Source organism: Zonotrichia albicollis, chromosome 28 (assembly GCF_047830755.1).
Source record: "Zonotrichia albicollis isolate bZonAlb1 chromosome 28, bZonAlb1.hap1, whole genome shotgun sequence".
Taxonomy (NCBI): domain Eukaryota; kingdom Metazoa; phylum Chordata; class Aves; order Passeriformes; family Passerellidae; genus Zonotrichia; species Zonotrichia albicollis.
This window is the reverse complement of record NC_133846.1, coordinates 2,500,507-2,512,745: the sequence shown is the minus strand read 5'-3', so window position 1 is coordinate 2,512,745 and position 12,239 is coordinate 2,500,507. Positions and strand designations below refer to the sequence as shown.

The 12,239-nt window shown below is 46.4% G+C and overlaps 1 protein-coding gene across 2 annotated transcripts in view; it reads right to left on the bottom strand.

The window, feature by feature from the left end:
• The window catches only part of KCTD20 (potassium channel tetramerization domain containing 20), a 39,254-nt gene that overhangs the window by 10,925 nt on the left and 16,090 nt on the right, over window positions 1-12,239 (bottom strand). The window lies entirely within an intron of this gene.

Genomic DNA, 12,239 nt, shown 5'->3' with positions numbered 1-12,239 from the left:
AGGGTCACCCACAACTGAACTGTGTGAGCAAGCACCCTCCAGGGAGAATCATGGAATATCCTGGGCTGGAAGGGACCCACAGGATCACTGAGTGCAGCTCCTGGCCCTGCACAGACAGCACAACCATCCCTGGAGCTCAGGCAGCTCTGGGGCTGTGCCCATTCCCTGGGGAGCCCGGTCAGTGCCCAGCACCCTCTGGGTGAGGAACCTTTACTCACATCTGAAGTGGGATGGACGTGGTCACTCATGAACAAATCTTTTACCTGAACAAAAGTAACACAAACTCCATGTGAACAACCTGAGCAACCCTGTGTTGTCACAGACATCTTTTTATGAAAATCCTTTCCTTAGGACTTTTTCTTCCTGAGAAGCTGAGAGGCCTCAGGAACAAAATGTAAACAATGGTTATCTGCTGCTGTGCAATGCAACAGGCGGATTTTTGATTGCCCCATCTTGGATGTTTATAATTAATCAATCACAGCCCAGCTAGCTCGGCTCTCTGCTCGAGACACAAACCTTTGTTATTCATTCCTTTCTATTCTATTCTTAGCTAGCCTTCTAAGAAACCTTTTCTTCTATTCTCTTAGTATAGTTTTAATGTAATATATATCATAAAATAATAAATCAAGCCTTCTGAAACATGGAGTCAGATCTATGTCTCTTCCCACATCCAGAGTGTGAACCCTGTCACACTCTGCCCTCTTCTCTCGTGTGCCAGAGCAGCAAAGGGGGAATGTCCAGCAGTGGGACACAGGTGTGTGGAGGGAAATCTAAATATGAAAAGCCAGATACTCTAAAACATCCTGGAGGGAAAAAAGCCCACCTCTATTATTGAAGTCGGAGGGAGAGACCCATCTTTCTTGATCAGCATCAACTCCGATTTATTAATCAATCAGGCACTTTTTATAACAGTGTTAATTAAGTTCATGCATATTGCAAAATCTGAGCTCACAATAGGTCAGAGATAACACACCAACCCCTCCTTATGTTTCCAGTACCAAGATTTGGGTTCTCAAAATTATTTTTGCTTTCCCAAAACAGCCAAAGATAGAATATCTACTTGTTATGAGAAAGCTGCCTGAGAACTCTGGTATGCAAGGTTCTCAAGGCCTTCATGTTTGTCACCTTTACTTGTAATTAAAAACAACCTGAGAACCTCTGCTGTTTACAGAAACAGGCTGTGAGAACCTGTCCCCCACAGCTGCCTTCCAAGCCATTTCTGAAAAAATCTCCAACACTCTATCTCCCCCCCCCCAAAAGCCTTTAAATCAATTCCAGAATTGGAACAAAAAGTCAACTATTCCCCTGTATCACAGCACTGTAATTATTGTGAGGAAATGGAATTTTTCAAGACTGTAAAGGTTAAAGTATTTATACCACTAATAATATGATTCCAAACACATTCACTAAATTATGATATTGTATGTTTTGACCCTGAGATTAGCTCAGTTGGCTGGAGAATGATGCTGATAACACCAAGGTTGTGCATTCAATCCCTGCTTGGGCCGTTCACTGAAGAGCTGGACTCAATGATCCTTGTGGCTCCCTTCCAACTCAAAACATCCTGCAATCTGTAATCTGAACTAAAATGCTTTAAAATTTGGTAACTGCACTGAAAGCCAAAACCTGTTTTTTAAAATGCAGTTTGATTTACTTGGGGAAAAGTATTTTGAGATGGGGAAAAGAATACCCTTGTTGAGCAGATAGAAAATATAATATATTATATATTATGTGCATATATATATACATATATGATATATATACGATATATATATGCTATATATTATATATATATATATATATGCTATATATATATATATGCTATATATATATATATATATATATATAAGATTTGTAATCATAACCCTAGCCCTAAGGGAAAGCCCTTAAAGGGAATAATTCTTGATAATTCTTGGGACCTGCTGGCTGCCAGGAGGAACCCCAGAATGTTCTGGGCTGGAGGGACCTCAAAGCATCTCAAGGGACACCTGTCACTAACCCAGGTGGCTGAGAGGAACAGACCCACACTGGGCTGTGCTCAGGAACTCTTTCCCCCAGAATTAACTTTCCTACACTGAAACAATATCCCTGACAAAGCTGATGCTGCCACACTCACCAGGGAACAGAATTTGCTCTGTGAGCTGACAAGAACTCCATTAAGAAAACAAGATAAGCATAAAATTTACTTATTTTATGGGCCTCTTTCTTCCAGGAGTGATGAATTGCTGCAGCTCTGCCAGAACCTCCCCTTGCAGTGCCTGAACAATCTCTTGACTATTTAATGCATCACTCAGCAGAGAGGAGAAATTAGGCAGGAAATCAGATCAATAACAGAGTATATGAAGGCAAAGAGCAGAGTTATTCAGGGACACTCAGACTCCATCACTCCCCCAGAGCTCTGCCTTACAAGCCCCATTTAAGTGATGTCAAACAGCACAAAACACCAACAGAGTGAATTTCACAACAACCAAACTGGGCTGGGTCAATGTTGAAACCTTTGTTCATCACCTCAAGCTCTGAATTAAATGCAGAGACCCTGCACACCCTTCAGCAGAGTCCTTAACTACAGCAGCTCAGAAATTATTTACAGAACCATCACCAGTTACTCAGGAACTACAATACACCAATTTTCCCTTGTCATTCCCCCTCTTCTGCTGCTTAAGCAGGATTGTCAGGGAAAAAATGTTCCAGCTGTTTGACATCTTTCTCCTCTTTCTTTTCTGTTCTCTTCAACAAAGTTGAGCACCAGCAAAACCTGCTGAAAACAGCTGCTCTTTGCAATGTGGTGGCTCTCCCAAGCAGATCTGACTTTCTCCCCTTTCCTGGAAGTGGAACATCCAGGGCTGCTGATCATCCAGCCCAGTCAGGCTGATGGCATTTCCCTGTCTCCTGGCAGGCCAAAATCCTGCACGTCGTGTGTCAGCAGAATTGAGGGAAATGAGTAAAGATCTTTTGGCACATCTGGCTGGTACAATAAATCCCCAAACTGGTCATTTAATGTGACAAATATATTACAAACACACCCAGAACCCAGTGGGGAAACAAGTACATAAAGACTTCAAGGCCAAACTCCTGCCTGACCAGCTTACAAATGTCCTGGTTTCCTTTCATGCCCAGGATCAAGGAGAACTACCCGTGGTGAGAATGAATGCCTATAAATAATAATTAACACCATTCAGCTTCAAAGCTTTTTACAAATACTAACTGCTCATTGCTCCTAAGAGCCCTGGGAAGCACTGCAGGGAAGTGTTTTATGAGAGAAAACAGGGCCACAGAGCACAGGCCTAATCCTGAGGCTCAGAGCAGCAGGCCCTCTGCCTGCTCAGGTGTTTCTGACTTGGAGCACGTTCACTCCTTGTCCGGTTTTCGGCTGTTTGAAGGGCCTGGAAAGGCCCGGGGTGGCCTTGGGGCAGCCCGCGTATCAAAGGACGAGAAGAGGCTTCAGTTCTTCTTTCGGTCTTTATGTTTATTAATTGTTTATCTAAAAGATTTTCTCTCGGCCCGACAGAGCTCTGCTCAGCAGCCAGCCATGAGCACACTCCCCTCCCTCCGGGCGGTCACCTATCTTTATACCCAAAGTTACGTGTACAATATTTATCATTTTTCCCCAATACCATTTATTCTTATTGCCTGGTGCACTTTTAGTAATGACCAATCCCAAAGTGCCACCATCACCACAGAAGATGGAGGAGAAGAAGAAGAAGAAGGACAGGACACGCCCCAATTCCTCCATCTTACTTCTCTAAACCCCCCTGTACAGAAATCCTAAACCCTGTGTTTCACTCTCTAATTAACTAATTCCTTCACCATTCACCCCGGTGAAACCCTCCTGTCCTCATACAGGTGTCGTCTCCTGTGTAGGATCAAAGTCCAGCCACCAGACACTTCTGGCCAGGGCTCCCGAGCCCCCCAAGGGTGCTCTCGGTGACACCTCAGTCCTGAGATCCCACAACTCCTCAGCTCCTGGCCCTGCACCAGCAGCTCCCCTGTGCTAGCAGCACAAACACTGCCAGGTCAGCACCCTGCTTAGAGGGCTCCTTGCATGCACGTCTGCACCTTCTGGGAAGTGTCAATTGGCTGGTACCACAGTGAACAGGCACCCTGATGTGCTTCCTCACTTCTCTGTCACTTGTTTGCATGCTCAGATCCTGAAGGAGCAGCCACACAGAGGAGTTGAAGCCTCACAGCTGGATTGTGGGAGCTGGGCACTCAGGAGCAGCAAAAGCTCCACTGTGGAAGGAAGGGGACCAGGACACCAGGTGGTTCATCACAGGTTCCTCAGGTCCGGTCCAATTTACTGAAGAAAGCATCAAACACTTATACAGCAAATAATAAGCTTATGAATATTCTGTAAGCCAAGCAATCTATTGGTTAAACTATACCATGAACTCTTCCTCATTCCTTAGGGGTTACATCTCTCTTTTCTCATGTCTCTCTCACAGCCAGGCCCAAGGACATGCTATCTATGCAGGTGCAGAACTTGGAATTAGCCACGGTTCTGTACTTTTCCAGTCCTTGGCCAGCCAAACTCCCAACACTCCACGTCACATTCAGAACTAAAGATCAGCAAAAGAGCTCCTCCAATTTCAATTTTTTTTAAAATGGAATCAGTATCAGAATCAAAAACCAAATTCCCATCTGGCTCTGGCTGTACATGGAGCATGTGGCCACTCCTTCTTCTGGAACACAACAATGTCAGGAATGAGCTGTGCAACTGCACAAACATCTCTGCTCTCCAGCCCCTGTGCTGGTGGTCCCACTGAAATCATCTCTATTTGAACTTGTCTTTTGTTGAGGGAAAACCATGGAAGTCATATTTAAGTTGTTTTTAATCCCAAAGTGGAAAACACTTTAATTTTGCAATGCCCCATTGGTACAAACAATTCATGCTGCAAATGTTTTGCAGAGATAAAGAGGCTGATCCCTGCTCCTTGCAATCCTTAAGGAAGTGCTCTGGAATGTACAGAGGCTCTGACATCTTCAGTACATTGTCCTTCCCCACCCTGAGGATCTAAAGCACTTCCCAATGCATGCAGCTCTCATGCCATTATTGGAAGAGCTGAATGGCTTCACCTGCACAGAGCACCATGAACAAGGTGAAAAGAAACTCAAACACTATAATGTGGCCAGCAGAGAAAACCCATTTAGATACAGCAGTCATTAAGCAAGAAAAAATAAAAGCATCACTACAAACGTGCTGGTTTCTGATTTTTATTTATTTACAATGGCTTCACCTGCACAGAGCACCATGAACAAGGTGTAAAGAAACTCAAATACTGCAAGGGTGGCCAGCAGAGAAAACCCATTTAGATACAGCACATTTATTAAGCAAGAAAAAGCAAAAGCATAACTACAAATGTGCTGGTTTCTAATTTTTATTTCTTTCTAATGGCTTCACCTGCACAGAGCACCATGAACAAGGTGAAAAGAAACTCAAATACTGCAAGGGTGACCAGCAGAGAAAACCCATTTAGATACAGCAGTTATTAAGCAAGAAAAAAATAAAAGCATCACTACAAATGTGCTGGTTTCTACTTTTTATTTACTGTGTTACATAAATACAATATTCTATTATATTTATAAAGATATACTCATTGGATTTTTTTAAAGAGCCATTATGGAGTATTTTAGGTATGAAGAACTCCATAGAAACTTCAAAGAAAAATCATGAAAAGCCTAGCTGCCAAACCCATTGAGGAGTAAAGCCCTGACAGCTTGTACAGGGTCTCACTGTGATTTGGCATGGCAAGAGAAAAGGTGTAAGAGAATAAGAACAGTAGAAATGAGTGGCTTTACTTCACCACTTGGTTTGCAAACAGTGAGGAAGCACCAGCAGTGAGTGAATCAGCTGGTGAACAATCCTCCCCTCTTCCCAAACCACAGCTTAACCATCACGACAGAAATAAAACTCCAAACAACTCATTTTTAAGGTGACAGCACTCCTTTAAGTCTACAAAAACATTGCCATGTCCAATTATTCTCAGAAATATGAGCAAGCAGGAAACAGCGCACGCAGGGTGTGCCTGACCTAATTCCACAGCCCTGCTCTGAGAACAAGATGGATTTCTGATGGAGCTGCACGTCTTTCCACACTGCCTAAAGCCTGGCTTTCATTTGTGTCCTGCTTTAACCCCAGATGGCAACTGAGCCCCAGCCAGCCACGTGCTCACTGCTCCCTGCTGGGATGGGGAGAGAACCGGAGGAGGAACTTGTGGGTTAAGAGCCAGACATTTCATGGGTAAAGGAAAAGAGAAAGTTGTGTGGAGATCTCACAGCACCTTGCAGGATCTGAAGGGGCTCCAAGGAAGCCAAAGAGGGACTGCTCATAATGAACTGGAGTGACAGGACAAGGGGAATGGCTGAGAGCAGGGATGGACGGGATACTGGCAAGGAATTGCTCCCTGGCCCTGGCACAGGTGCCCAGAGCAGCTGTGGCTGCCCCTGGATCCCTGGCAATGCCCAAGGCCAGGCTGGATGGAACTTGGAGCAACCTGGGACAGTGGAAGGTGTCCCTGCCATGGCAGGGGGTGGAATATGATGAATTTTAAGGTTCCTTCTAACCCAAGCCAATCTGGCATTCTATTACTCTATAAAAGCTGTCCATGCAAGTAAAGCATAAAGAGAATTCATTGCCCACTTTCCATGGGCAGGGAGGTGTTCAGCCATGACCAGGAGAGCAGGGCTCCATCACCAGGGAAGAAAAACACCATCACCCCTAACATCCCCCTGTTCCTTCCTCCCCCAGCTCTGGATGCTTCTTATTCCACTTCCATAAGGAGAGGAATATCCATCCCTGGGTCAGCTGGCCTGGCTGTGCCCCCAGCCCACTGGTGGGTGGGCAGCAAAAAAGGCCTTGGCCCTGTGTGAGCCCTGCTCAGCAATAAATAAAACACCCCTGTGTTATCAACCTCTTTTTTCCAGCTAAATTCCAAACCCCCATAAGTTACTAGGAAAAAAACTAACTTTGTATCAGATAAAACCAGCATAAATTCTTAAAAGGTCTCCTTAGAATATTCCAAAAGTTTCTCTAAACATAAAAGCAGAGAAACAAATTAGCAATGATTTGCTTTCTACTTTGGAGAGGAAAAGGGCAATCTCATGGGTTTAAGATACATAAGGAGAATGTTTCCTGTACATAAGGATTAGGGGAATCACTGTAAGGTACAAACCACAGCAGGGAATGCTGCACAGAGATAATGGATCTCCCCTGGGCTGGGTAACATTGGTTAAATAAAAAAGCAGCCATCAAACTTGATCTGAAAAATTGTAATATTGGCAACTAGGCAGCAATCCAACTTCTAAATTTCATAATAACTATTTGCTTCTGATCATCAGATGAAGACTTTCCCAGAGAAAGAGAAAAACCAAATGATTCTGCCTGTCAGCTCAGTTCACCTGCAATAAAAACTCCCCAGTGGCAGGGAGGCAGTGCAGAGTGACAGAACTCATCCAGTAGAGAGAAAGGCAAAAAGTGAAATGTTCTCTATTAAAAAATTAGACCAGACCTGATGGCTCATTCTGTAACTAAGAAGGATCTTAAAGCCCCCTCAGTGCCACCCCCTGGCATGGCAGGGACACCTTCCACTGTCCCAGGTGGCTCCAAGCCCCATCCAGCCTGGGATGGAGGGATGCCAGGGATGGGGCAGCCCCAGCTGCTCTGGGCACCTGTGCCAGGGCCTGCCCACCCTCCTAGGGAACAATTCCTTCCCAATATCCCATCCATCCCTGCCCTCTGGCAGTGGGAAACCATTCCCTGTGTCCTGTCCCTCCAGGCTCTTGTCCCAAGCCCCTCTCCAGCTCTTTTAGTCCCTTCAGGCTCTGGAAGGGGCTCTGAGGTCTCCCTGGAGCCTTCTCCCATCCAGGCTGGACATACCCAGCTCTGCCAGCCAAGGAAAGCAGCACTGCCAGGCTGAGCCCCAAGCACTGCACATGGACCAGAACCAAGGGAGATGCTCAGGGCAAGGTGAGACTTGGCAGGGCTGAGGTTTCCACTCCCTGGCACCTGTAGATACACCTGGAGCACATGGTCCTGTCCCTCCAGGCTCTTGTCCCAAGCCCCTCTCCAGCTCTTTTAGTCCCTTCAGGCACTGGAAGGGGCTCTGAGCTCTCCCTGGAGCCTTCTCCTGCTCAGGTTGGACATCCCCAGCTCTGCCAGCCTGGCTCTTCAGGTCTCTCCCAGCCTGGCTGAGCCCCAAGCACTGCCCTGTGCACCTGAACCAGGGGAGATGCTCAGGGCAAGGTGAGTTTTGGCAGGGCTGGGGTTGCCACTCCCTGGCAGCTGCAGATGCACCTGGAGCACTGGAGAACAACATGGTCCTGTCCCTCCAGGCTCTTGTCCCAAGCCCCTCTCCAGCTCTTTTATTCCCTTTAGGAACTACAAGGGGCTCTGAGCTCTCCCTGGAGCCTTCTCCCATCCAGGCTGGACATCCCCAGCTCTGCCAGCCAGGCTGAGCCCCAAGCACTGCCCTGTACACCAGAACCAAGGGAGATGCTCAGGGCAAGGTGAGATTTGGCAGGAGTGGGGTTTCTACTCCCTGGCACCTGTAGATGCACCTGGAGCACATTGTCCTGTCCCTCCAGGCTCTTGTCCCAAGCCCCTCTCCAGCTCTCTTTAGGCTCCAGAAGGGGCTCTGAGCTCTCCCTGGAGCCTTCTCCCATCCAGGCTGGACATCCCCAGCTCTGCCAGCCAGGCTGAGCCCCAAGCACTGTCCTGTGCACCTGAACCAGGGGAGATGCTCAGGGCAAGGTGAGATTTGGCAGGGCTGGGGTTGCCACTCCCTGGCAGCTGTAGATGCACCTGGAGCACTGGAGAACAACATGGTCCTGTCCCTCCAGGCTCTTGTTCCAAGCCCCTCTTAGTCCCTTTAGGCACTGGAAGGGGCTCTGAGCTCTCCCTGGAGCCTTCTCCCATCCAGGTTGGACATCCCCAGCTCTGCCAGCCTGGCTGCTCAGGTATCTGCCAGCCAAGGAAAGCAGCACTGCCAGGCTGAGCCCCAAGCACTGCACATGCACCTGAACCAGGGGAGATGCTCAGGGCAAGGTGAGCCTTGGCAGGGCTGAGGTTTCCACTCCCTGGCAGTTGTAGATACACCTGAAGCACATGGTCCTGTCCCTCCAGGCTCTTGTCCCAAGCCCCTCTCCAGCTCTCTTTAGGCTCCAGAAGGGGCTCTGAACTCTCCCTGGAGCCTTCTCCTGTCCAGGCTGGACATCCCCAGCTCTGCCAGCCAGGGAAAGCAGCACTGCCAGGCTGAGCCCCAAGCACTGCACATGCACCAGAAAAGGCTGAGCCCCCTGTGCACCTGAACCAAGGAAGATGCTCAGGGCAAGGTGAGTTTTGGCAGGGCTGGGGTTTCTACTCCCTGGCAGCTGTAGATGCACCTGGAGCACTGGAGAACAACAGGGTCCTGTCCCTCCAGGCCCTTGTTCCAAGCCCCTCTCAGTCCCTTTAGGCACTGGAAGGGGCTCTGAGCTATCCCTGGAGCCTTCTCCTGCTCAGGTTGGACATACCCAGCTCTGCCAGCCAGGGAAAGCAGCACTGCCAGGCTGAGCCCCAAGCACTGCACATGGACCAGAACCAGGGGAGATGCTCAGGGCAAGGTGAGCCTTGGCAGGGCTGGGGTTGCCACTCCCTGGCACCTGTAGATACACCTGGAGCACATTGTCCTGTCCCTCCAGGCTCTTGTCCCAAGCCCCTCTCCAGCTCTCTTTAGGCTCCAGAAGGGGCTCTGAGCTCTCCCTGGAGCCTTCTCCCATCCAGGTTGGACATCCCCAGCTCTGCCAGCCTGGCTGAGCCCCAAGCACTGCACATGCACCAGAACCAGGGGAGATGCTCAGGGCAAGGTGAGCCTTGGCAGGGCTGGGGTTGCCACTCCCTGGCAGCTGCAGATACACCTGGAGCACTGGAGAACAACAGGGTCTGCACCAGAGAGAAACCATCCAACTGCAGCCTCCACATGCTCTTCACACACCTCCCACTGATCCCCATTTCATTCTCCCAGCACAAACACAAGCAGACAATAAAAGCTGATTTATAGGTTGAACCAGCACGGGCACATGACAAAAAGCTTTTCCCTTGTTATGAAATAACTCTATCAATATACAGAGGATTCATTTTCCATCTGGCTTCAAATGATAGATGGAAAATAATGTCCAGCAGGCCTGATGCAATGCAGGGCAGCCTGCAAATGCTGGCAGGAGACAGCAAGGAGGCTGATGAAATGCCTGATTGTTTCTCCCATTCTGTGCATAGTGCCACACTGTTAGCAAAGTTTACTGACTTACTCATTTAATTGAGGCTCAACAAAAATCCACTGTTTCTACAAATGCAATTCAAAACTACAGTTGGCAATATGGGTTTGAGGGTTTAACACTGCATTTGCACACTTTGATTTAAGAGCTGGGGGTCACCAGGTCCTTCTGTCACCACCAGTGCCCAGTTTATGCACTGAACTGACCCCTCAGCAGTGCCCCACACTCACAGCAGCTTTTCTTTTGCCAATCTACACACCAAGACTGAAACCTGCAGAAAAATAATGGATATTTATTAACTGGATGTAACCTTTCACCGACTTTCCCAAAATAGGAAGGTCACACCGTGGCAGCCTCACCAACAGAAGAGATGAAATGCATCCAGCAATGTTCCACCAGGAGCAGAATCCCTCACCACAGCAACAACTTACTGCTCCTTTATTTTTGATTTATTTTTATTTACCTCTGAGGCCCAAGGTATTCAAATTAGAGAGCAAACCCAAGTGAACTGTAAAGAGTTATTTCCTCACAATTCTGGAATAAATAAAGACAGTCACCTGAACATTTATATTTGATCCTCATAAAAAGCTTCCTACCCCTATGGCAATGGCAGCTTTGCCAGTGCTATCTGATTAAATTCAGCACTTTTAATAAAGCTGGCCATGCCCATATAGAACACACACCTCCTTCCTTGGCAGAAGGTTGCAGATATGATCAGGGAAAAGGGAAAAAAACCTGTGGCAAAAGATGAGCTGTTGCAAATATAAGCAGGATACTTTTACCTAGAGACAGGAAAAAAATATTCCCTGCTAAAATAAACAATACTGAGCTAAATGAAGTTTTAAGGCAGGTGACACCTGTGAGTTACACCTTCTCTTCACCTGTGTTAAATTAAGCTACAAATACTTAGGTGAGAGCAACAGGAGTAGGTGCTGCAGACAACAGAGTTTGGTTGTGCTCTCTGTTCTTTTACATTTACTGCAAAAGTATTTACAAAGATTTTAGAAAATCCCACACATTTCAGCATAGCATAAAAAAGCTGCCTTATCCCTTTGGATTTAAAAAACCTTTTATTTCTCAGCTTTTGTTCGTAGGCAGTTAAATCCAACTTGGTTCCAAATTCCCACAATTTCTATTTCTGCATTTGTACTATGAGAAGTCCAGTTTTTCATAAACAATACTGAGCTAAATGAAGTTTTAAAGCAGGTGACTCCTGTGAGTTACACCTTCTCTTCACCTCTGTTAAATTAAGCTACAAATACTTAGGTGAGAGCCTGCAAAAGGAGTAGGTGCTGCAGACAACAGTGTTTGGTTGTGCTCTCTGTTCTTTTACATTTACTGCAAAAGTATTTACAAAGATTTCAGAAAATCCCACACACTTCAGCAAGAGCTGCCTTTTAAAAAAACCTTTAATTTCTCAGCTTTTCTTAGGCAGTTAAATCCAACTTGGTTCCAAATCTGCACTATTTCAATTCCTGCATTTATATTATGAGAAGTTCAATTTTTCAATTACAAACTACAGCAAACAGCATAAGGACAGGAGTATTTCTGAGGGAGTACTAACAGAAAATCTGCGTTTACAGAGAATCTGTCTACTCATTTATACTATGAGAAGTCCAGTTTTTCATAAACAATACTGAACTAAATAAAGTTTAAGGCAGGTGACACCTGTGAGTTACACCTTCTCTCCACCTCTGTTAAATTAAGCAACAAATACTTAGGTGAGAGCCTGCAAAAGGAGTAAATGCTCCAGACTTTTTGAGGGAGTTCTAACAGAGAATCTGCCCTCTCATCTGTATTATGAAAATCCAGTTTTTCAATTATAAATGATAAACTGCATAAGGACAAGAGTATTTCTGAGGGAGTTCTAACAGAGAATCTGTCTTCTCATTTGTACTATAAGAAGTCCAGTTTTTCACTTATAAACTACAGTAAACAGCATAAGGACAAGACTATTTCTGAGGGAGCACTAACAGAGAATCTGTCCTCTC